Source organism: Mustela nivalis (genome assembly GCF_964662115.1).
Source record: "Mustela nivalis genome assembly, chromosome: 3".
Classification (NCBI taxonomy): Eukaryota; Metazoa; Chordata; class Mammalia; order Carnivora; family Mustelidae; genus Mustela; species Mustela nivalis.
The window spans coordinates 145,720,895-145,743,537 of NC_139022.1; the positions used below are offsets into that span (position 1 = coordinate 145,720,895).

A 22,643-nucleotide genomic window follows, 5' to 3' on the forward strand; every position below is an offset into this window, starting at 1 on the left:
AGTATAAGGAAGAGAGGGAGAGAGTGTGGTACACAGAGTTCTCAGTGTCTGAAGAAATGGACTGTTGAATGAGGTGGGATACCCAAGAGAGCAATTAGTATGGACATGGCAGGTGGTTTATGAATCAGTACATGGTAGTGGGGGCCAGTATGGATGAAGGAAAAGGTGGAGAGGCAACAGTAGTGGTTGGAGAAAGAGTTGTTTTCCTTGAGTAAATAAGGTAATTTATAGAATATAGAAGTACATACAAGAAGAGCCAGTTTTCTCACCATTCATAAAGGGTATACAAAGAAGAGGGAAGACTGAATTGGGCAATTGAGGATAATTTCATAAAGGGACTCTTGTAAAAGATGTGGGCTTTATGTGGAGAAAACACAAGTCAGGGTGTGCTATACTCTCAGACAAAGAATGGCGGGATTCCTGGCGGAGAGCTTCATCCGTGATTAAGGTGGCATGAAGGGAATCAGTACCTTTTCTCCTATTATCTGACTAGTAATTTCAGTTACAGCCCTCATTTCCCTGGTGCTGGATAAATCCACAACCTTCACTGCAGCATTCACTCCGAAGCCACACTGACAAGGATAGAATGTTCTCTTCAGAACGCGAATCCTTGCTCTGTTTTGGTTGGCCCAGGGACGAGAGAGTAAGATATTTGACTTCCTCCCTTTCCCTCAAGGCTAAGTGAGTGTGCTATCCTTGATTAACCACTCAGCATAGCCTGCCAGAATCAGACTAGTATTGTTTCTGGCACTAAGCAGGTTGGTGGACAAAGGATGATTTGAGTGACCATGAAGAGAATCTTAAGAGATTCCAACTGTTGGCATCATTAGCTTGTAACGCAGAAGCCAACGTCTGTTCCAAAAATCTGTGTACAATTGTTGCTGAACTTTTCTGGAAGTGCTTAGTGATGGTGCAACCAACTCCATCCAATGCTGTTGCCACGACGACCAACAGATAACACTACAATTTTTACCTTTGGGCTCGTGGATAACAATTTAAATTGTGTCTTGTTGGGAGCATTATTGAGTTTAAAGAGACTGGCCGGTGGTATCAACACAGTTGTTCCATATGGCTGTTTTCCAAGCAACCCTCCAAGCAAGGGCTAACACATTAGCCTTCCTTTATTTGCATCACATATCACTCTTTGTTATTTGTTAGGATTTGCCTCCAATTCCGACAAATGCCCAAATTCAAAAGTGGAAGATATGACAAAGATACTGTAAATAAAATCAAGTCACGATTTTGCTATAGTTTTCAACATTTTGTTCCCAACCCTGAGTACTTGGAAGCTCATTATAATATAAATAAATACTTGTCTTGGTTTAGATGAATCAACAAGGCCTTTTGTTTCACTGTACCAACATAGCCTCATTTTTTTTAATGCATGCTCAAACACATGAACTGTGGTCAGTGAGAAAGGGGTAATGAGATTTGGGGAGAAAAATAAAGGGTTGGGGAAGGGAGGAAAAGAGAGGAGAGGAAAAGGACAATGTTTCGGGAGAGATACAGTATAAATAGATATTCTGAATGTAACTGAGAATATGGTAGTCATCAAAAAAATTACCAGCAGGGGGCGCCTGGGTGGCTCAGTTGGTTGGACACTGCATTCGGCTCAGGTCATGATCCCGGAGTCCCGGGATCGAGTCCCACATCAGACTCCCAGCTCCATGGAGAGTCTGCTTCTCCCTCTGACCTTCTCCTCGCTCATGCTCTCTCTCACTGTCTCTCTCTCAAATAAATAAATAAAATCTTAAAAAAAAAATTACGAGCAACAAGACTGTATTCACATCTTTACAGGTTATTCCCCACTATATTAATTTCGTGTGGTTACTGCAACAAATGACCACAAACTCTGCGGCTTACAACATGGAAATTTATTCTGACAGTGTTGGAGGTGAAAAGTCCCAAAACTGTTTCCCTGGGCCCAAATCAAGGTATCAGCAAAGGCTCTTTTTTCCAAATAATGTAACATTCACCGCTTCCAGGGGGTGTGGGTCTCTTTGGGGGGCTACCACACCCACTAACACACTATTAAAACCACTCTTCTTCCACTGTTACCAGCTGTTAAAACCTGGAAATGGCTTTTGGACACAAAGCACTAGATCATTCTGAGAAAAAGGCCGAGCCTGAAACGATGAGACAAATCTTTATTAATTATTTTTGGTAAAGGAGCCATAGCTAGAAATACAGTCTTTCCTTTTCACTCTGGTCTGAGAGCTCCTTGAAAATGGAGTCTGTCTTGTTATCTTGGGATCTTCCATGATCAGCTCAGTATTATGAAATAAGTGTCTGTGTGACAAACAAGCAAATGTGTGAATGATGGTCACGTATCATCTCATCTGTGCTTCCTTCGACATTGACGAGATCAACATCGGAGGTCTCGGTTACAGTGAAGGTAACCAATGGGCTCGTTAGTCCTGGGGCTTTACACCTCTGATCCTTAGGGCCTATCTTGTTCTTTTTCCCAGTATAGTGTCATCTGGCTTTTGCTTCTTTCTGTGTCTTGCTCACTCCTCCAACCACAGCAGCCAGCAACCGGCTCTATTCCCAATGCTGTCGCCTCCAGCAACATATCTCTTGAGTGGAGACCCAGCGTGTGGCAATCCTTCCAGGCTAGACCACAAAAGGCTCTGCAGAGAGACACCGCTCTCAGCCAAGACAGACCATCAAGGCCCATGTTCTGCCTTCATCTGTGTCCTGCTTTCTTTCTGAGACATCCTTTTCTAAAACTGGGAGAAAGTCTTTTCTTCTATAAGTAAGCAAACCACACTGAGCACCTTTGTCAGGGAAGTTTTCTTCACTTTCTTTTTCCCCTAAAATGAATGCTTTGAATGCTGTATTAAGAGAATTCCTCTGATTTCTGCCACCATTCCATCCACCAACCATGACCCCCACACTTACCAGGACCTCCACACTGACCTCCACACTCAGCCACAGCATTCTTTCTCAGAACTTATCTTTTATTCCTTTACTCTAAGAACTTCATCTTCAGACTTGGTTTTTTGATTTCTCATCTCTATTCACCCAGAAGAAAAGTATTTATTCAACTATGGGGCTTGGAGAGAGATCACCAAAGTGGAATCATGCCATGTTCGGGTCACAGATGTTTGCTCAAAAGGGAAGTTTCTCTCAAGGCTTCCTTCCCAGAGCACCACTGCACTGTAAGTATTTGTGAATTGACTGTAGGATTTGGGGTTCCAGTTGAGCAGCTGCAATCTTTCTATTTACGTTTGAATTTCAACCCATGAAACTGCTCTAAATAACTTTCTACAATGTCTCCCAAACAGCATTTTTCTGTAGAAATTGCAAGATGGACGAAATAGAAATCACCTAAATCCTCACTCAGAATATACAGAGACCACAAGAGACCATCTCTTAAAGATGATCGGCTTTGTTGATATAAAAAGGACACTAAGGTCAATGTCATGAATGAAAAATATGAAAAACTACTTCATAGGGAGAAAAATGGCAGAGGAATAAATGAGTAAATGGAAAAGGGAAGTAAGACCAGAAGAAGTCCTAAATAATGGGATAGCTGATTTGTCCAAGATCACATGACCAGCGGTCATAAAGACAGAGTTGGAATCCCAATCTCCAGACCCCTAGTTCAGAGTTATTTCCTCTACCCAGAGTTTCCCTAGTCAGCGTGTCAAGAGTGAGATATAAGTACAGGAAATATTGATTACAAAAGAAATCCTTTTGCACAGCCAGATGGAGACTGGGACCGGAGGACTCCGTAAGCCAGTTACTACTACCAAAAATAGCCCTGTTCTATTGCCAACAGTATGCTATGTAAATATAAATTTACTTGTGTTCTGTGATATTTAAAAAAAAAAAAATGTTTGGAAGCACTGTGAAGTCTTGGCAAGACTTAGGAGGCTTCGTGAGACCTAGCGGGAAAGTTCTTAACTAGGATGGTAGGTAGGTGTCTTCGCAAAAATGCCTTGTTTCATGAATCTGAGAGGACATAGGATATGTGTCAGACAGAGATCCTGAAGCCAAGTACCTCTGAGGTTCTGTGGTAGGTATAAAGACACGTAGTTCTCCTGGAGGACAATATTATATTGAGAAGACCTACAGTAAGGAAGGAGATTTCTTGAAATCACAGTGAACAGCAGACTTGACATGTGAATAATCTTTTCACACACATCTGTAATGGAGTCATCTAACATACAATAAGTACGATGATGTGAGGACCAGCAAGTAAGCTTGAGGGGGGTTCCCATTTTGGCTTCTCCCTTCCAGCAGGTAACAGACCACTTGATGTGGCTGATGTGAGGGTTTCTTATTGTCCTTGCTAACGCAATGTTACTGAGAAGGGCTTCCTGAAACAAGAATGAGACCCTCTCCTCAGAAAAATCTCCAAAGCAACACATGGATAAGCAGCAGCAGACACAGCTTACTTAGAACCATACTTTCCAGAGTAGCCTGATTATAATTTTCCTTTCCTGGCCCTCTTTTCTGCGTTCAGTGGCCTTTAACTCACAAAGCCTATGTGAGTCTCAAAACAGGAATCCAAATGGCATTCAATGCCCCCTTCTCTTGAATGTTGGTGGACTTGGAACATCAGTTGGTGACAGCAAAATGATGCTGTGGGACCTGAGACTCAGTCGGAAAAGGCCATGCAGCCCCCACTCGTTCTTTTAAGGAACTTGCTTAGGAAACCCTGAGCCATCATGTAAAAAGTCCAACTCCCCTAAAATCTCTGTGCTGTGAGGAGGCCAAGCTACATGGAGAGGCCAAGTGTATGTACTCTGGTCAACCAGCCTCAGCTGAGATCCCAGCCAACAGCTGGGATCAATTGCCAGACATGTAAGGGAAGATGGTTCCAGGAGATCGCAACATCAGGTGTTAAGTTACTCCCAGGGGCTGAGTCTGACTGGGTGAAAACCAGACTCCCAAGCCATTCCTGCCTTAAGCCTGTCTAACCTTCAATGCATATGTAACTATCAAACCACTCACCTGTGTAAGGTCAATAGGATTCCAAATCTTGCTGAAGCCAGCCCCAATTTAAATGTCTTGTTACTTCTCCACGTCTAATGCCCCTCTGTTGCAGATCTTTGACCATTTTTAAATGGTCAACCAATTAACACTGAAGACATAGTAACTACATTTAATAAGTATTTATTAGTAACTTCTCATGTTGTATCCCTGGATTATTTAGCATTAAAATCTACTTTTCTGGAAAAGAAATGAGATATGTCCCCTGGGGCTAATAGTACATTATATGTTTATTAAAAAATTTATTAAAAAAAAAGAAAAGAGACATGGCAAATAACTGATACAAGTGGAATTATCAGAATAACAAGAATCTGCTTCCTAATCCCCAGCTCTGTGTTCCATGCCTAGGAAATGCTTTGTGACTACAAAGATAGGACAAAGAGGATGAGTACAATAAATGGCCTCCATCTCTTGTTGCTTCCTTAATGCTTCCATGTTCAGTACTCTTCCCAGAGCAAATAATTCTTTTACTAAAAATACAACCCCTTCTCCACAGAATCTATGTGGTTCTATGCAGTTTTTGACAACACTGAAGACATCCCATGTTGCTAGTCATAGGTCTATTTATCTAGGGTGTCAAAAAAGATAAGAGAGGGCACCTGGGTGGCTCAGTGGGTTAAGCCGCTGCCTTCAGCTCAGGTCATGATCTCAGGGTCCTGGGATCGAGTCCCACATCGGGCTCTCTGCTCGGCGGGGGGCCTGCTTCCTCCTCTCTCTCTGCCTGCCTCTCTTCCTGCCTCTCTGCCTACTTGTGATCTCTCTCTGTCAAATAAATAAAATAAATAAATCTTAAAAAAAAAAAAAAAAAGATTTATATAAAAAAAAAAAAAAAAAAAAAAGATAAGAGAGTCTTTCAATCCAAAAGTTTGGGTAGTTAATACACAGACCAGCCAAACTCTTAGACAACTTACCTTTTGGTGTAATATGGCTCACAAGTACTACTCTATGCTGGCCTGAAAAACAGAAATAGGGCAATGACTAATTGATTTTACATTGTGCAAATTACCAAAAGCTAATTATCACTTGAGCCTCAAGCTTGGTACTAACTGGAAAATTCCTATAGGGAAGTAAATGGTATCATCTGATAGTTACTCTGGGCATCCTAGTATTAATAAGCTCTATTTTTTTTTTTCTTTTCTGTACTATGAATGCTTTGTGTTTTGATTGCCTGGGAATCCACTTCAAAGAGGCATCTACTTCAAAGACAGCTGTCTCTAATAAACACCTTGTCCACAGCACAACTAGATAAAGAGCTAGGCTGCCTCCTCACACCTGAGGCTCCTTTATTTTAGAGATCTTTTTTGATTTTCTTAACTGACCATTTGGCCATTTATTATTTTCTCTTCACATTTTAGATTCCTGCCCTTATATTTAAAATTTGCCAATAATGGGACACCTGTTTGGCTCACTCAGTAGAGCTTGTGACTCTTGATCTCGGGGTTGAGTTTAAGTCCCATGTTGGGCATGGGGGCTACTTAAAAAAAAAAAAAAAAGGAGACACTGTGAAACCCCAGACTCTACCCCAATAAAAGCAGAACCCCAGGCCCGCATTCCCCTCCCCCTCAACCTCTCTGTGTGGCACCTGGTGTGCCAAGTGATTTCCATGACTTGTTGGTAATAAACCTTCTTTTTCCCAAAGTTTCCCGATGGTTACTGCTGAGGGCATCTTGCAATTATACAAACTCCAGGGGCTAGTCCAGCCCCAACACTGGTTATTGATAGTCTGAAAATAGTAGAAAATATATTTATGTAAAGCTTCTATGTACATTTCAAACAGTCAGAAAAAGTTGGAAAATATTGAATGAGAACCAACATACCATCATCCAATGTTAAATATTATTGTTTTAGTATATGTATTTGATCCTCCATCTTTTTAAAAATAAATAAAATGTGGCAAATACAACCAAGCAAACATAACCATAGAACATATACATCACCCCACTCTAATGCTATTCTACTTCCTGTCTTATCATACTGTAATATCCTGAAGGGTATACAGAGCTTTCAATTCAGATTTTAACACTTTACCACAGATGCTGAATTCCAAAACCAATATAATGTTCTCTGGATTTTTAAAAATTATGTAAATGGGATGATCGGACCATGTTTTCCAACAACTTGCCTTTTTCTGGATTCATTCATGTTAATACATTTATACATTCATCCACTTAAACACTGGTTAGTACATTTAAGTGAATATATTACAACATATGTATCTATTCTTTTATTGTTAGAGATTTAGAGGTTTTCCATTTTGCCCATTACAAGCGGTGTCCCAAGGAATATCCTCTTACCTATCTTCTTGTGCCCTGAACGAGGGACCTTTAAAGTATTGATCCAGGAGAGCAATGGCTGTGTCACAGGGCATGTTCATCTTCAGCCGCACTGGATACTACACAGCAGCAATCCAAAGTGACTGCATCAATTGAAATGCCTGCCTGGAGTGTGCGAGAACTCCCATTTCCCCACATCCAAAGTGATAGTTGGTAGTTAGATACAACTTTTTCCCATTCCAATGAGAATGATACAGTAATTCATTATTTCCATTTGCATTTCCCACACTGATACCGAGGCTAAGAATTTTTATTGTTTTTCTTATATTTCTGGGCCACATGTCTTCACTTTCTGTGAATTGCCTTTTTACTAGTCTCTTTCAGGGACAGGAGCCCCTTGGAAGAGTCAGATGATAAAATAGTATTGGAAGGGAGGTCTGTTTTCCAGTCTCTGAGCTCAAGTCTTTAACCATGTCCATGCTTCCTTTCCCCAACTGAGTGTTTAAGTATTTAACCTCCACAGTCCATTTCCAGTTATGCTATCGCCCAGGCTGCTGAAGCACCACCCAGTGCTTGCTAGCTTTGACTGGTTCCCACTTATAGATGATTCCTCTTCCCCTCCTTCCTTCCCTCCTTCCAGCTTAGTCACACTTTTAACTTCTTTTGTGCCACATATTTGCATAATGAATCTGTAATAGAGGAAGAAAATGGTTGATACCTTAGCCCACCATGTTGCTTGAACTAGAAATCCCTGCCACTTTTATTTCATTTCAAGCCAGTATCTCTACCTATTGTTTTGCCTGATTTCCTTTTTCTCTCCAAGATAGCCATGGAAAATCCCTACATTTCAAAACATCTGTATCCTGGTTTTCTGGACATTTTAGAAAACTACTAGTTGATCAACTAACAACTATGTAAAGGCACTAATTTTAATGAAATGGGAAAAAATGGTGGAAGAGATTATGAGAGATACAGTGGGACAGAGAAAGATTGATCTTTAAATCTTACCTGTACTGATAATTGAGCCCTTTCTAGGCATAGAGTAAGACTAATTCTATTTGGCCACAAGCTGTGGATTGCTCTTAGTGTAATGTTTAGTCTTCTTGATCAAGTTACTGAAATTTCAGATCAGAAAAGATTCCAGTTGGCACTAGGCACAACCCAGGAAAATCTTAGTCCTCCCCCAAATCCCTATTTTGGTAATGGAATCCCAAGACATTCTGCTGTATCCTTAGGCAAACTTCAGTTTTATTTCTTTTTATTTTATTATTTTTTAAAGATTTTATTTACTTATTTGACAGACAGAGATCACAAATAGGCAGAGAGGCAGATAGGGAGGGGGCTGGTGTGCAAAACAGGCTCCCTGCTGAGCAGAGAGCCCAGTGGGGGGGGGGGGGGGTGTTCAATCCCAGGACCCTAGCTGAAGGCAGAGACTTTAATCCACTGAGCTACCCAGGTGCCCCGGCAAACTTCAGTTTAAGACCACAGTACTTCTGGGCTGAAAATTACCTCAGGGATCAAGGAAAAAGTGAACATTGATAAAAGCTGTCATCATGGTTCAAAAAAACTTGTTAATGCTGGATGCTTTCAGAGTTCAGATATTCTGTTTCCTAACTTAGAGCTTTTTGACTTTTTTTTTTTTTAACTACCTATATTAACAAAATACCACAGACTAGATGCTTAAAATAACAGTTTATTATTTCATGGTCTAGAAGCTGGAAGTCCGAATTTGAGGTATAGGCAAAGCTATGTTCTCTGAAACCTATAAAGGAGAATCCTTCCTTGCTTCTTTCTGGTCTCTTGGTGGTTTATGAGCAATCTTTGGCATTCTTTGGCCTATAGCTACAACTCCTTGATATCTGCCTTGCTGTCACATGGTGTTCTCCCTCCTGTTTCCATGTCTCTTTTTCTTATAAGGACACCAGTCATAGTAGATTCAGAGGCTACCCTACTCCAATATGAGGTGATCTTAACTGATTATATCTATAGTGACTCTGTTTCCAAATAAAGTCACATACTGAGGTACTGGGAATTAGGACATATCTTTCTGGGGACTCAATTCCAAATATAATACAACACAATCTTGATAATTTGCAAGAAAGAGCTTAATGGTGATAGCCTTGTTAAAATAGAATTTTCCCAAACTATCAGTGAGAACCAGTGTCTGCTCCTACAAGACATTATATGACAAATGGGCATTTCATCATTTTAAGTAGTTTTATATAAATATTTGTTATGGGTGGAATAGTATCACTCCAAAATTCAGGTCCACCTGGAACATCGGAATATGACCTTATTTGGAAATAGGGTCCTTGCAGATGTAATTAATTAAAGATTTTGAGATGAAATCATTCTGGATTAAGGGCTGACCTTAAATCCAATCACTAGCATATCGTAAAAGAAACAGAGAACACACACAGATACAAGAAAGGAGGCCAGGGAAGACAAAGCAAAAATTGGAGCTACGCCGGCAAAAAACAAGGAATGCCAGGAGCCACCAGGAGATCAAAGAGACAAGGAAAGATTCTCCCCTAGGACCTTCAGAAGGTTCACAACTCTGCTGGAACTTTGATTTCAGACTTCTGGCCTCCAGAAGTGTGCAAGAATAAATTTCTGTCATTTGAAGCCACCAAGTATGTGGTAATTTGTTATGGCACCTCTAGGAAACGAATGCAGTATTCTTTCTATATAGATTGAGAAAAGTTTAGCTCACCAACCCCTTACTGGTGAACAATCAGGTTGTTTCCAATTAGAAAAGAACAATTAGTTTTTCTGATTTTCGTGTGGGTTTTTTCTTTTCGCTGTGATAAACAACAACATACATACATACTTTTTTGTGCATCTTGAAGTTTATCTTATCTTATCTTTGTGTATCTAGAAGTTTCACTGAGGATAAATTTCTATCCACGGAATTGTTGTTCAAAGGATTTTCAGACTTTTATGTTTAGCAAAGGTACTCTCCACAAAAGGCTACAGCAATGCATATTTCTAGAATATCCAAAAGTATCTCTTTTGTCATTCCCATGATACTCGATATTACTATTTTTCATCTTTGCAGGGGGTGGAAAATTTTTTAATCATAGTTTTAACTAGTATATTCTTTATCTTCAAAAATATTGATTATTTTTTATACATTCCTTCACCATTTGCAGTCCTCCCCAGGTGAATTGCCTATTTATACATATAAGTCATTATTCTATTCACTAAAGTCGTATATATTATAAAAATTATTTTCCAGGGGCGTCTGGGTGGCTTAGTGGGTTAAGCCACTGCCTTTGGCTCAGGTCATGATCTCAAGGTCCTGGGATCAAGTCCCACGTCGGGCTCTCTGCTCAGCGGGGAGCCTGCTTCCTCCTCTCTCTCTCTCTCTCTCTCTGCCTGCCTCTCTGCCTACTTGTGATCTCTCTGTCAAATAAATAAATAAAATCTTTAAAAAAATTATTTTCCAATTTATTGATTACCTTTAGATGTTGCTTAGGAGTATCTTCTAAACCCCCTGGATAGTTTTAATTTCTGCTTATGGGATCAGACTTCTTTACCTATCTCAAGCTTTTATAAATTCTATCACCTCATTCTTACGTTATTATAATTTTATTTTTACATTTTAATCAAGGTATTTTACTCTGCTATAACTTGTATGTTATATATCAAATTTTACTTTTTTTTTCTATTAGATGGCCAATGTGACAATATTATTTGCTGTAATCCTTTTACCATTAACTTGAAAAAATCCTTTATTATATACTATTATCATATATGTAATCAGATCGATTAATGGACTTTCTATTATATTCTATAGAATATCTATTCTCATGTCACTGAAATGTCTTTTTTTAACTTGTAGTTTTATATTATGTTGGGAGAATAGATCAAAGGGGAGAAATAGAGGAGACAAGAGGAACAGTTGGGAGTATTTTGCAATGGTTCATATGATGAAGGACTAAATTAGGGAAGTAGTCATAGGACAGAAAGAAAGGATAGATTTTAGAAATATTTATGGAGTAAAATCAGCAAGACGTCTTGCTTAATTGGATGTGTGGGAGGCAAGGCGAATAAAGAAAGAGAAACATCTAGGATGAACATGAAGTTTTTCACTTTGTTTTGCTTTTTTTACATAAGCAGTTGAATAAATGGTAATGTTATTACCTATTAAAATGAGTTTTGGGGAAGAAAGATAAGATTTCATTCTGAATGTAATTATCTTGAAGTGCCTATAAGCAAAAATACTTGTTAAGCATCAAAGTGTATGATTGTGACTTGCAGGGTTAAGGTCAGGGCTGGCAATCAGAACTCAAGGATCTTGATTAAGAATGTGATTATTGGGGCACCTGGGTGGCTCAGTGGGTTAAGCTGCTGCCTTAGGCTCAGGTCATGATCTCAGGGTCCTGGGATCGAGTCCCGCATTGGGCTCTCTGCTCAGCAGGGAGCCTGCTTCCCTCTCTCTCTCTCTGCCTGCCTCTCCAGACTACTTGTGATTTCTCTCTGTCAAATAAATAAATAAAATCTTTAAAAAAAAAAAAAAAGAATGTGATTATTAAAATCACAACAGTGGACATAATTTCCGAAGGAAAAGATATCAAGCAAGAGTTCTCAAACTTAATTGCACATCAATAATCATTTGGAGATCTAGATTTAAAAGAAAAAAAAATACAGGCTCCACTCACAGAGATTTACATTCACTGGGCCAGGGGTGAGGGCTAGGAGTCTTCGTCTTCCTCAGGTGATCCCAGAGGTACTGATAGAGGGTTGTGGTTCTTTGTGAGATACACTTTTATAGGGAAGCGAAGCTATAGACCCGAACAAAACACCAAAGAGCTAAGAGCTAACAACACTTAACATAGTCCAGGAAAAAGAACCAAGGAGGGAGTGTGTGAGGAATAATCAAAAGGGTAGAAAGGTAATGAGAAGAAGATACAGGAGAAGAAGAAAGGGAGCACAGACCTTCAGGACCAAGGAGACCCAGAAGTGGAAAACGCAGTATAGGGACCAAAGGGTTTCAAGAGGTGAAGAGTGCTGGGATTAAGAATCTAAGCCTTTCATGACTTGAAGGGGCAAGGGGTTAAGTCAGAAGGAAAACCATTGTGGAAATTGTGATATTTCATTCTCAACAAGAGTGACAAAATTCATGTTCCATGTGGACCCAGTGCAGGCAGGAGGGCTCCAGGCACCCAGAAGGGGTCCCCCCGCAGGACCAGCCAAGAGAGTCCCTGCTGGTGTGAAAGATGGAAAATCAAACGCAAGCCAGGGGCGGGGGGCGGGGAGGGGTGTTGAAAGCAGAGTCTACTGAAGATATAGAGAGAGCAGGCAACACAGATGTTGTCAGGCAGACTCAGGAAGGAAAGGAGGGAGTCCCTCCTTTGTTCAAGGCCTTGACCCAGTGAATGAGAATCTGTTTGAGTTGAGGACAGTGGTCTGGTGTATGACATCTCTTGGGTATCCAGGAACTGAACAAAGATGAGGACCCAGGTGTTAGTTCTTGGGAATTGGGGCGGGGGCGGGGGGATGAGGGTCTTAGCCTGGAGATGTCTAGCGCCAGTGGTCTGGAATGTACATATGATGGCTTCATCCAGTCATTCTCACTCAGTCCTTCTGAGGTGGTTTTGGCCTATTGATGAGGACCAGAGCCAATGGCCAGGAAAGAATTCTTGAGAGGTCTTTGCTGCAAAAAGGCGATTTTATTAAAGCATGGGGGCAGTACCCGTGGTTAGAAAGAGCTGCTGCCCCAGGGTTGTAAATGGTGCCTGATGATACACCTGGGAGCCGGGGCAGTTAAGGAAAAAGGGAGGTGTCCAAAAGGGCTTTGATACGCTAAAGGAGGCTCCCAGGGTAACTGAGGCCTTGCTATTGTCAAGCTAATGTTGTTTTCCCTCTGGAAAAGCATCAACGTTAAGGCAGTTGGGAGTTTCCTGGAGGAAGGTTGTACTCTGCCTTTATCAAGTATTTGTCAACGGGCTGCAGGTTATTAAGAAATTTTATTTACATTTCCTTCTGACTTTGTTTCCCATATCTCTGTGGAGGGAAGGGTGACATTAGTGATGAGGGAGCAGGTGGCTGGCTGAGGACAAAGCAAGAGCTGGCGCCTTGCACCCCCCCCTTCATCCGCTCCCCTCCATAGGTGTAGCATTCCTCAGGCACCCCTGACTGCCATAAAATGATAAATAGTTAACTTGCTGAGATCACAATCCTACAAGACAGGAGTCTCCCTTGGTTTGCAAATGTCCTTAAGATTACAACAAAGAAGTTACCTTATCAATAGCCCAATTTCCAGGGACACAGAACTCAGTTCCTCAAGCCCTAATGTCACCCTCCCCTCCATAAAAAACCGAAGGAGGTGGAGGTAGAAGGAAAAGTAAATAAAGTTAAATTTCTTCTAAACCTAAATCTCATTAACAAGGATGCTTGATAGCAGGAATGTAACATTCCACCAGGAGACTCCCAATTGTCTTTACTTGATAACAACTAAGCCTTCAATATCCTGATAGTATTCTTTGCCCCAATAGCCCTTCTGAATACCCCTTTGTCCTCACCTACCCAACTCCTGTGTATATAACCAACCACTCCTAACAACCCGGCGCGGCAGCCGCATCTCTGCCTGCCCATGGGCCCTGTCCCCGTGCTTTAATAAACCACCATTTTGCACCAATGACGTCTTAAGAATTCTTTCTTTAGTCGTCGGCTCCGAACCTCCTCACCCCACCGAACCTGACTTAGGTTCTGGGACTTCATCATTAGGGCTTCAGGAAATTGATTAGGGGTCTCTGAAAGTTGGGCTTTTGATAAGAATGGTTTTTCCTAATAAATGTCTAGGACATTGGTAAAGTGATGGATACTCCTGTCCTGCAGGACTGTGATCTCGATCAGTTAACCACTTGTTTTTCCATTCCCTGATTTTGGACAGCTGGAAGTGCCGGAGAAATGTCACACATATTCCATGAGGTGGGGGGAGTTATCGGGTGTCAGCTTGTACTACGTCCTCAGCTTGTCTTCTGCTCCTTCATCACTTCCTTAGATATGGCCTAGAGAAATCAACTCCTTGTCCCTTACAAGGAAGACATACGCTATTTGCATTACAAGCCATGTGTAAAGAACTGGGATAGGGGTCAGGTCCTAGCAAAGAATAGAAGCAGGAAAAGGTTTAAAAAGCAGATTTTTAAGGGGCACCTGGGTGGCTCAGTGGGCTAAGCACCCTGCCTCTGGCTCAGAGTCCTGAGATCAATGGAGACCCGCCCCTTCCCCCAGCTCCTGCTCTCCCCGTCTCTCAAATAAATAAATAAAATCTTCTAAAAAAAAACCCAAAAAAACAAAAAACAGATTTTTAAGGAGTCCTTCAGTTTCCTTGTCTCACACAGGGAATGTGTGTTTGTTTGGGTTCATACTGTAAGGTTTTATACGCAAGATAAACACGACACCGGGCGAGGTAGGCACAAGGCAAGATTTATTAAAGGCACTCTCCAGCGAAGTTTCAGGGCTCAGGAGAAGGGGAGCCAGGAAAGTCACGCCGGGAGGAGGTGGGCACCCTTGGGCGAGGTTCCACGACTCTGGAAAGAGGAGTAGGGGAAGTCGCACCGGGAGGGAGTCGGCGGGGGTCTTTTATCGGGCCAAGGCAAGGCATGGGCTCACGTCCATATATGGTAGGGTATTTCCTCCACAGGGGGGAAAACCTATTTCATAAACTGCTTAAAATTCCTGGGAATTTTAATAATTTGAATAACAAATAAATTTAAACAAATTAAACTTATAAATTTAAATAACATGAATTTTCATATGTAGACTAAAACAGATGCATTCATACAAATAACTAATTCATGAAGATACAGCAAAAAAGAAGAATAAACAGCATGGTTTTCTTTAATAACTTATCATAAAATAAGTCAATAAAAACATTCACCTTACTTCTTGAAAAGTATTTACTTAGTATTGTTTGAGATTTGATAGTATTTATTATTACAAAGAACTCTGCATTTGAGAAGCAAAAAACAGGGACAGTGACATTTCCTTTGAAGAAGAAGAGCTCTTTGGAAGAATAAATGACATTACTGCATGGGATTAAGTACTTTGCATATGGTAGTTACTCAGTGAATGGTAGTGGCTCTCTTCTTTTTAACAAGGCAGAGGAAATAAGGCAACAGCTAAAAAAGGCCTGATTGTAATTGGTAAGAAGGAAATAACTATCATAATAAAACTGACAAATTCCTTGGTAAAACAATGACCACATGATCTCAAAGTTGATTGGGAAGTTAGCCAAGCTGGGGAAAACTGAGCATTGTAACATTTTAGACTTTGAGAATTAAATATCCAAAATTTCAGAGAAAATATTGGCATCAACCCTTCAATGGGGAAAAAATAAGAACATTTTTAGCAAGAAGCTAAAAAATGTACTTGAACCTGCTGAAAAGAATGGAGGAGATACCCAGATAACCATGAGCTGGAACTAAGATGGATGGGAAGAAGCTACAAGAACAAATTTCAACTCAAAATAAACATTGTTTAGTAATCAGTACCATTCAAACTGGAAAATGGCAGCCTTGGAAGAGAGGATATATCTTCATCTTTTAGGCAGAGGAGTGACTATTTTGGTGTGAGTTTTAGAGGCTATGAAGGCCTCTAAATAGTGAGTTGAACTTGATGACCATTAAATTTCCTTTTATTCTGAAAGTTTATGAGTCTAGCTTCAGGAGCTAGTGCTGTGAGGGGAAAAAAATAAAAACAGGAAAGAGTAATATTACAATGGAGAAAATCCATTGAAAGAACAAGGCAAACCCCACACACCTCTCTAGCACGTAAGAACATGACCACTCTGTCATTTAGAAACAGGAGGTTTAAAAAAGAAATTTAAAAAAATAATGTTAATGGCAAATTAATCTGCCATGACAGGCTTAGAAAGACTGATTCATCATGCATCAATCTAGGGGGGGATTTTGCAGACCGTCTCATCCAATACCCTCAATGTATGAGATGCAGAAACTCAACTCAAGAAAGAGTGATTAGGGGGTGGGTGCCTAGGTGGCTCAGTTAGTTAAATATCAGATTCTTGATTTTGGCTCAGGTCATGATCTCAGGATCGTGGGATGGAGGGGGCAAGGGGTCTGTCCTCTCTGCAAGGAGTCTGCCTCTCTGCCTCTCTCTCTCCTTCCATCCTTTCCTCTCTCCCTCACTCGGGAGCTTGCCCACACTCTTTCTTTCAAATGAATAAATAAATCTCAAAGAAGAGAACAGAACAGAACAGAAGAGAACAGGAGAGGAGAGAAGTGATTGGTCCTAAATCACTTAGCTAAGGACAGAAGCAAGACTTTAATCTAGACTTTCAGATCCAACTGCCAAACTGATTTTAAAACTTCTTTACATTTGCAGGTGACAGAATTAGCCTGAAAGAATTGTTCTTTCAACTGACATTTAAAACTTTAGGTTCCAAAGGTTGTAACAAATTACACTCTACCAGATGATAACTGTATAGATATTTTCACTTCTTTTACGGCTTTCCAAATACACAGAACCTTTATTTTCCAATTATGAATCACACCCAGGTGGTGAGATACAGAAATCTTGCAAATATGTTGAAAGTCAGAATTTAATCATCTGCGTGCTTGTGAACTATTCCAACATTAAACATATTTACACCCACATTAGCTAATCTTATATAATTATCATGTTGAAGTTTTTATAATAAAAAAAAAGTGCGATACTTTTTCCCCTTGTAAATGAGTGTGAAGTGAATATTATGGAAATGTCATGTTTATTTCTCTTTTAGTACGTAATACTGCTATTATTCAACCACCTCCAAAATACCCCAAAAGACTATTTATATAATGTAGAAGCTTATAGTAATTTGGGAAAGTGATTATGAAGTAAATATGTGACAACGTGCATGATCTCAAAACATAAAAAAATGCATGGATATACGGCAGTAAATCAAAACACTAACAGCATGAGGTTATCCCCTCCTCTGTGTTTTTCAAATTTTCTATAATGATCACATACTTCACAGCAATAATGAAAATAACATATTCTACAGATTAAAATGAACCTAAAAAACAAGACAGTATGAAAATCTGATTTCTAAACTAAATCATAAAGCGCACCTATACTCCACCTAAAGGGATAAAATTCATTAATACATATGATTTGCTATATACACATACATTTTTTATTTTTAAGTTTTTTAAAATAATTTTGTTTATTTACTTGAGAGAGACAGAGACAGTGACAATAGCGAGAGAGAGCATGGGCTGGGAGCAGAGGGAGAAGCAGACTCCCTGCTGAGCAGGGAGCCAGATGCAAGGCTGGATCCCAGGACCCTGGGATCATGAACTGAGCTGAAGGCAGATGCTTCACTGACTGAGCTACCCAGGTGCCCCTTCAAATACGCTTTTAAATCTTAGAATACTTCTACAGAGGGTTGTTGTAAATAAGTATTTGTCTATATGGAGTCTTGAGTAGTTCATGATAAGTAACTGAACAATCTCATCAAGTTTCAAATGAATAGGAATGCTGAATGCAGAAAGCTTTCATGTTAATGCAGTACCTGGCATTAACAAATTCGCTCACCATATGCTTTCCTTTTCCTCCTTAGCTTCCTGTGCATCTATTCGGATGATGAAGAAAGTTTCTGGATCTTATTCAGCACGAATCCAGCTGGAGATCATTTTCAAATTAATATGCAACTGATAGGAACATTGAATTTATAAATTCTTTAAAAATAATCATAATGACTTAGAGGTCTTTGTTTATCAATGGTTATAGGTAATTTGGTTTTCCATAGCACTGTTTCTCATCCAATTTTGTCAGTTGTAATTGGCCTTTCAGACATAGTAATGGTTTATTCTAAAGAAATCCTATCAACATTAAAGAGATTTTCCATTATAATGAAACTAAACAAAGAAAGAACACATATGAGATAAACTGAAACTAGCTCTTGACTGGCAGTTGTTTCAAAGTGGGTTTTTTTTTTTTTCTTCTGACATTTAAACAATTCACTGAAATGTATGCTAATTTAAAATATATTTGCAAATATTATCTTCCCGTGAGGACCATATACCTCTCAGAAATAAATACGTGTGCACCTTGAAAATCATGTGCAAAAAAAAAAACTAAGGAAGAGAAAATATCATGTGCAATAGCTAGTAGTTTATAGACACATATTTCCACTGATTATGTACTTGCATATTATTAATCAATATCAAAAACATCAGGTAAGGGTGCCTGGGTGGCTCAGTGGGTTAAAGCCTCTGCCTTTGGTCCAGGTCATAATCCCAGGGTCTTGGGATCGAGCCCTGCATCGGGTTCTCTGTTCAGCAGGGAGCCTGCTTCCCCCTCTCTCTCTGCCTGCCTCTCTGCATACTTGATTTCTGTCAAATAAATAAAATCTTTAAAAAAAAATCAGCTAAATTGCAAATTATGTAAAACCCATTATAAAGAGTACTATAGATTGGATATCCACTGGTATACACAACAAGAACAAATGGGATTCCTAAATGCCTAAATTGATCCCTCATTTATTTTCCCAATAGTCTCTCTACTACTTTTTTTTTTTTTTTTTGTATATATATATATTTTTAAGGTAGGCGCCACGCCCAACAGGGATCTTAAACTCATGAGCCTGAGATCCAAGGGCCTCATGCTCTACCAACTGAGCCAGCCAGGTGTCCCTAGTCTCCTTACCTTTGAACTCCTACATTCAATGAACTTATTTATCATCTCTCCACACAACTGCTGCCATTGTTTCTGGGCATGGGTAAATACCAACCCCCACCTTACAGGCAATGGCAGAGTAACAAAGCTTATGATGACAACATTTATTACAAGTATTTTATTCTGACTTTCCAATTCAGTAGTTCTCTCCAGATGTGTCTATAATCTTTTGGTGGGCAGATCCTAAGATGGTCCCCAATGATTCATACCTCCTTCTATTCATGACTTTGTGTAGTCCCCTCTCCCTGTTTATGGACTGGACATAATGACTTGGCTTTTGATCAATAGTTTTGTTAGCAGACTCTCTCTGTAGGTTCTCTCTGGCAAGTTGCCATGTTATAGGCTACTCTAATGGAGAGGCCCAAATGGCAAAAATCTGAAGGATGCCTTCTTCTAATGGCCAGGAAAGAACTGAAGCCCTCAATTCAACAATCTGCTAGAGACTATATACATTTAAAGCAGATTTCTCCCTACTGAGCCTTGAGATGAGACCCTACCCCTGGCCAAGACCTTGATTGTGGCCTTGTGAAAGGCTCTGAAGCAGGCCCGGGTAAGCCATGCCTGGACTCCTCACCCACAGAAACTGTAAAGCAATAAATGTGTGCTGTTTTAAGAAGCTAAGTCTGCAATTAATTACGTAGACTGGATGACTAATACAGTGCTTTGAGTTCTTAATTTTATTTTTTTTTCAGTTCTCCAATATTTGATGCTTTTTCAAGTCTTCAGTAACTTCTTTTTATAATTTCCAGTTCTCTGCTAAAATTTTCAATCTTTTATCTCCTTGAACATAGTAGCCATATTAATTTTAAAGTCTATCTCACTATCCAAATATTTGATGCCACTTTGGGTCTATTTCTATTGTCTACTGTTTCTGCTGGTTTTCATTCCTGTTGTCTTTCTTCTCCTGTGTCCAGTTATTATATGCAGATACTATTAATTTGAAATTTGAAAAATTATTTCTAAAAATAATTTGAGGCCTAAGAAAATGTTCTCTTTCTCCAGATTTGCATCTTCCAGATTCCTAGGGACATTAGAAATCACAGGTCATATCAATCCACTTTCAAATTTCAGACATTTCTGAGATGTCTAGATGACTCCATTGTAAACTATATTCTGCATGAAAGGCTTACTTCTTTCTGGCTCACCCTACCATTACTGCTAGGATGTAGTGCTTCAGGTTTCATACCAAAGAATTCTACCAGTCTCAAATTTAGAGGTCCATACTCTAACTTTTATCCTCTGGTCTCAGAAACCTATTAAAATGTTAATCCTCCTCTTAGCTTCCTCTTCTAGATTAATAATTCCCCCTCTCCAGAGCAAATGTATTCTCAATACCAGGCTCATCTTTCTGAAGGCTTTCCATTTTCTTCCAGATACCAGCTTGACAATGATCTACTACCTTGTTAGCTCTCTAATGCCTCAAGAGGGTGTTATATTTAGTCAGAAAGATCAGAATAATCTAGTCCATCATTTCTGGAAGTAGAAGTGGAAGTTTGGGTTTTTTTCTTTTTTAATGGGTTACCTCACAGTTTTCTAGCCAGTCTGTGTTTGAATTACCATTTGGGCACCTTCTCTTAGTGCTCAATTCTGTAAAGTGCATCCTAACTATTTGTCTACGACAGGGGAGGTCAACACTGGAGACAACCCAATTTAGGTTAAAAAAGGAAAATAAATACTAAGAGTAGTATCTGAATATTCTTTGGTTGCCAATTTTGATTCTATGAAAATGGGCAAAATTTCTCCCAACTTCGTGCTAACTGTCAAAACAAATCCAGATTCACTCTGCCATTCATTTAGCAGAAGAGGAAGGGAACAGAAGTTCATATATTTTGCTGAGTAACTACATATCATCCTTCAACTCAAAGACCAGGTTTTGTTTATCTCAAATGAAACTGAATTTCTCTGAATTTATCATCACTATTACATTTGTTGTTAAAAAACGAAGATTTCTAAAGCCTAAAATATAATTGTAAAGGTTGACTTTTGCCACCAATAATGTGAGTTCTTAATAGCAATATGGACCTCAGGCGCCATCAACTCAATGCCTCAGGGACAAAACATGTAACGGAAATTAGAGGTATGCCCAATGATGTTGACCAAGTAAAGAGAAGAAATAAGGCGGTGGGGGGTGCTGTGACACCCTGCAGAGTATGTCCCATCTCAAGGGACCCAGAGTAGATAATTTCCAGCTCCTGTCTAATGATAATGTGCAGAGTGTACATAGATCTGGCATAGAATGGGAACCTGGAGCTATCAGATCTAATTTTTCAAAAGAATCTGAAATCTGGATGTTTTATAAGCCCTTTCTCTTTTATTGTTGATAATTAAAACAAAAAACCCACACTGGGTGGGGCAAAGATAAATAGCATAAACAAAGCTCAGTTGCTAAGTAAAACTGTCACTGCTGCCTATTTCAGCTTTAAATCCTGGCCACCTTCTTTATTACTCATGACTGAGAGACAATACTTCTTGAAAGACTTCAGAAAATCCTAATAAAGTGCTTATAACATAAATATTGTTAGTTTACAAATAAAAGCAAAGTTTTACATGGACTGAACACCCAAAGAAATATTTCCCAAGTGGCTAAGTATCATGCAAGCTTTCATTTTCCCAAGATGAGGACTGTTTTTAGTAATTCAAAACTGGAATTAAAATAATAAGAAAGCACAGCTAGTAAATGTATAAAGCTACTTGGGGTACTATATTGCTGCATTTTGAAATACCTCTACAATATGAAAAAAGCCGTAAGGCCATAGCAAAAATTAGTATAATGATCCTCATTTTATATATATATATATATATATATATATATCTCACACCTAAAAAATGCTAAATTTGCATCTTTATATCACACACTATTATCATAACAACATTCTGAGGGTGTATTTTGAATTAAAATATGAAAGCACCAAGTTTATAATCATTTACACAGTTACTTAATTCAAAAATAAAGATGATTAGTTTCTTCTTTCTTCAGAATTTTTCTAAACTGGCTGATGTATTATTGGCTTTTGCCGATTAAGTATATATGTTACCAAGAGAGCACTACAGTAAAACTTCATTTATTTTGTCCCAAAACTAAAGAGGTAAAACAAACAAAAACAAAAACAAAACCCAAGGCGATCCCATTTGCATTTATCAAACTTGGAATTCCCATCAATTCAATGAATTTCTAGAGAATATTACATTTTAAATCCAATGGCAGGTCCTTTCCATAATTTTAGGAACAAGTCAAATTACTATAAATACAACTTTCTTTTAAAAATAAAGAAAGTCAAAATCATAACCTATACATTAAGCCTCAGACTTACATATAAACTATTATACAAGTTTTAGAAGCCAGCTTCAAGTGTCAAAAACTATTAACAATTTTACAAAGTGACATGCAGAATTCTGTAGGATGACAATGAACAAAAAATGCAATCGAGCTGAGACAGAATTCAGTAATTTTTACACAGAGAAGAACTAACAAATGTGATTGAGAAATGGAAATTTATTGGTACTAAAAAGAATGGCTTACAGAAGCGTTAATTTAAAGCAGGCTGAAAGTACTCTTAAAGTTATCTTTCACATAAGCTACATTTAGTGCAGAGATAAGCTTACTTAGATAGTAACTATTGCCAAATTTTAGTCTACAATGCACTTATTATTCCAAGACAGTAACCGTGGCTATATATTTGG

General features: G+C 39.2%; 1 long non-coding RNA gene across 1 annotated transcript; it reads left to right on the top strand.

The window, feature by feature from the left end:
* The first annotated feature begins 2,836 nt into the window (after window positions 1–2,836).
* Window positions 2,837–17,974, top strand: LOC309861276. The gene is made up of 2 exons (XR_014309839.1): window positions 2,837–3,161; window positions 17,845–17,974. It is a non-coding gene; the product is annotated as an uncharacterized lncRNA (long non-coding RNA).
* The last annotated feature ends 4,669 nt before the right edge of the window (window positions 17,975–22,643 follow it).